This window comes from Cibotium barometz, chromosome 35, assembly GCF_041138505.1.
Source record: "Cibotium barometz isolate CiBa-2024 chromosome 35, ASM4113850v1, whole genome shotgun sequence".
NCBI lineage: Eukaryota > Viridiplantae > Streptophyta > Polypodiopsida > Cyatheales > Cibotiaceae > Cibotium > Cibotium barometz.
In genome coordinates, this window is record NC_141080.1 from 4,407,829 (window position 1) to 4,411,700 (window position 3,872).

Genomic DNA, 3,872 nt, shown 5'->3' on the forward strand with positions numbered 1-3,872 from the left:
ATTTCAACTTCAGAAGTTCCACCCTTGAACAAGAGAGCGAAATGCTATAACTGTCAAGGGTTTGGACATTGCAGCATGGATTGCCCAACTCCTTTTGGATCAAGGTTTTCAGGGTAGGAAAATCAAAGATCAAGATTCCAGACTCCAGCCCCTTCCGTCCAGAGAGTAATCAGGGTTCTATCTGCCAAAATCAGGGAAATCCTAGAGGTAGACCCTCTATCCAACCTCCAGTTTCAATCCAAAGTAATGCAAGACCTCCACCTCAGAATAGGGGAAGTCAAAGAGATTTGTTCCCAAATCAGTCGTCCACTTCCAAGGCAGTAACGCTGGAAGTGATTGAAGAAGAAGAAGAAAGAGATCATACTCCACATGCGAGATGAGGACATCTCACCTTTTTTTAGGTGGGGTAGAATGTAAGATTCCTCCCCAGCCTCTCAGGATGTCTAGTATCTTCCCTTGTAATCAAATCCCTCTTCAAAAATATAAAAGATCTTGTTTCTACCTATTTTGACCTAGAGAGAGAAAATATTCTAGAGAGAGGTTATTTAAATTTTGGATATTTTTGGATGAAAAAATATCTCTTTTTATTTAAATAAGTTCCCCCGAAAGAGAAGTTCAAAAAGATTTTCAGAAGGTGCATTAGAAATCAAGTATAATCTGTTTAAGAGGCCTTATCCTAAGGGTCAAGATTTTTTTGAAATTTTAAATTAAGGTTTCTATGGACCAATAAGATTCATCCAAATGTAGGGAGGAGATAAATGGAATAATAAAAGGAAAATCCACCAAAAATGAGTAAATACTCACATAAGATAAAGAGTTGACTAAGGACAAGGTTATTAGTTAAAAAAGACATATATTTAGAAGAAATGATGCATTTTTGACACCTCACTATGGGGGAATTTCCCTCATGAAGGAGGTTCCTAATTCACATATGTGGGAGAGTTTTAAACTCCCAAATAATGAGATATTTTAATCTCTCCTCTCTCCTGTTTCAACTAGAACCAAAAAGTGAGCAAAACTGACCTAAAAATGGTCAAAAATTGACCAAACTGATCTGGAAAATTCTAGAATCAGTTTGCTTGGTTAGAGCTCACTTTTTCCTATAAATAGAAGCCTTCCCCTTTGTTGAAGCCTAATAGTGTTTTTGCACTGCTACCCTGCTTCTCCCAAGAGCCAAAAACTGTGAATTTACTCATAATTCATTAGTTTTTGACCTTCCCTCTTCTAAAGATTTGTGGCCACTCTTGTTTCAAACAAGAGTAAATCCCTCAAACCATCAAGCCAAAGGAAATCTCTCAAATTCTCCTTGTAAGTTGGAGATTCTTCTCTTTTTAATTCATTTTATGGGTTTTTATGATTTTTGTCTTCTCTAAAATGATTATGATGTTATGCCTCATTCAAAAAAGGCATTCCCCTCTCTTCTTTAGTAAATCCAACCATTATTTATCCTAGATGAATGATTATTGGATAAAATCAAGTTTTTCATAATGTTTCTCTTTGATAAGTAGAAAATGTTTACATTAGAATGATTTAAATACTCTTGGTGAACTTCTAATTAATTTTGTAGAGGTTAAAATTGAAAAATGGTCAGCCATACAAAGGAGATTATGGCAAAATTTTCTAAAATTGTGGAAAATAAGTTTTATTTTTTTATTCAAAAAGAGTAATTCCCATCATATATGTATTCTTAAAGTGTTATTTTTCATCCTAGGTATAGAAAAATGCATACTAAAATGTTTTATTAAGTGTTACTTTCTTTTGAATTAATTTCTATGCATAGAAGGAAGCATATTGAAATTGTTAGTTTGATTATAAAAGTATGATTTTCATCATAAATGATTTTTATGCATAAATGGATGCATAAAAGAAATTCTTTTATATTAAAAGGGTGATTTTCATCATAAATTATTTGTATACATAAAACATGTTTTTTATATATTAAAAGTGTGATTCTCATCATCATAAATGATTTTTATGCATAAATGGATGCATAAAGGAAATTCTTTTATATTAAAAGGGTGATTTTCATCATAAATGATTTGTATGCATAAACATATGCATAAAAGATTTTTTTATATATGAAAAGTGTGATTCTCATTATAAATGCATAAAAGAAATTATTTTATATTAAAAGGGTGATTTTCATCATCAATTATTTGTATGCATAAACATATGCATATTTTTTTTTAAAATATTAAAAGTGTGATTCTCATCATAAATTATTTTTATGCATAAATGGATGCATAAAAGAAATTCTTTTATATTGAAAGGGTGATTTTTATCATAAATGATTTGTATGCATAAACATATGAATGAAAGATTATATATATATATATATTAAAAGTCTGATTCTCATCATAAATGATTTTTATGCATAAATGGATGCATAAAAGAAGTTCTTTTATATTAAAAGGGTGATTTTTATCATAAATGATTTGTATGCATAAACATATGCATAAAAGATTTTTTTATATTAAAAGTGTGAATTTCATCATAAATGGATTTTATGCATAAATTAGATGCATAAGAGAAATTCTTTTATTCTAAAAGTGTAATTCCTACTAAATTGGATTTATGCATGGAAAGATGCATAAAGATGCATAAAGAAGTTATTTTAATCCAAAAGTGTTATTCTCATCAGTTTTGATTTTATGCATAAATAGATGCATAAAGAATTTTATTTTTAATTCAAAAGAGTTACCTTCATCAGTTTTGATTTTATGCATAAATAGATGCATAAAGAATTTTATTTTTGATTCATAAGAGTTATTTTCATCAATTTTGATTTTATGCAAAAATAGACGCATAAAGAATTTATTTTTAATTCAAAAGAGTTATTTTCATCAATTTTAATTTTATGCATAAATAGATGCATAAAGAATTTTATTTCAAAAGAGTTATTTTCATCAATTTTGATTTTATGCATAGAAAGATGCATAAAAGATTTATTTTTATTTCGAAAGTATTATTTTCATTGAAATTAAATTTATGCATAAATAGATGCATAAAAGATTTATTTTTATTTTGAAAGTGTTATTCTCATTAAAATGGAATTTCTACATAGTAAAATGCATAAAAGGTTTATTTTTAATTCGAAAGTGTTATTTTCCTTAAAATTGAATTTATTCCTAAATAGATGCAAAAAAAGGATTTTTATAAAAGTGTTTTTCCTACTAAAGTTGTCTTTATGCCTAATTAGATGCGTAAAGAATCCTTATATTAAAAAATTAGAATTCTCTTACATTCTATAAATAGATGTGATAAGATGTGATAGGAATCAAGTAGATGTAAATGGATTTGATAAGATGTGATAGGAATCAAATAGATGTAAATGGATGAATGGAAGTGATATGAATCAGATAAATGAAAAAGGATGAATGGATGTGATGTCCTGTGAATTAGGATTTGAAGGAATGTGATGTCATGTGAATCGTGGTATGAATGAATGATAAGGGATGTGAATGAATGACGGCATGTGAATCGGATTGGAATGGATGATGTGGTTTGATGTGTGAATGATGTGGGTTGATGTAGATGGATGAATGGATGATGTGGTTTGATGTGTGAATGATGTGGGTTGATGTAGATGAATGGATGATGTGGATGTGGGTGTAGATGTATGAATGTGGATGTGGAAATGGATGTGTGGATGTATGAATGTAGATGTGGATGTGATGTATGAATGTGAATGTGGATATATAATGAATGTGAATGTGTATGTGAAATGATGTGACGTCGATATGAGTGAATGGATGAGATGTGATGACATGTGAATAAATGATATGTGATGTGAATGAATCTGATGTGATGAGATGGAAAATGATGTGATTGGATGAGAATGAGTACACATATGAATGGAATGTGGAATAAGT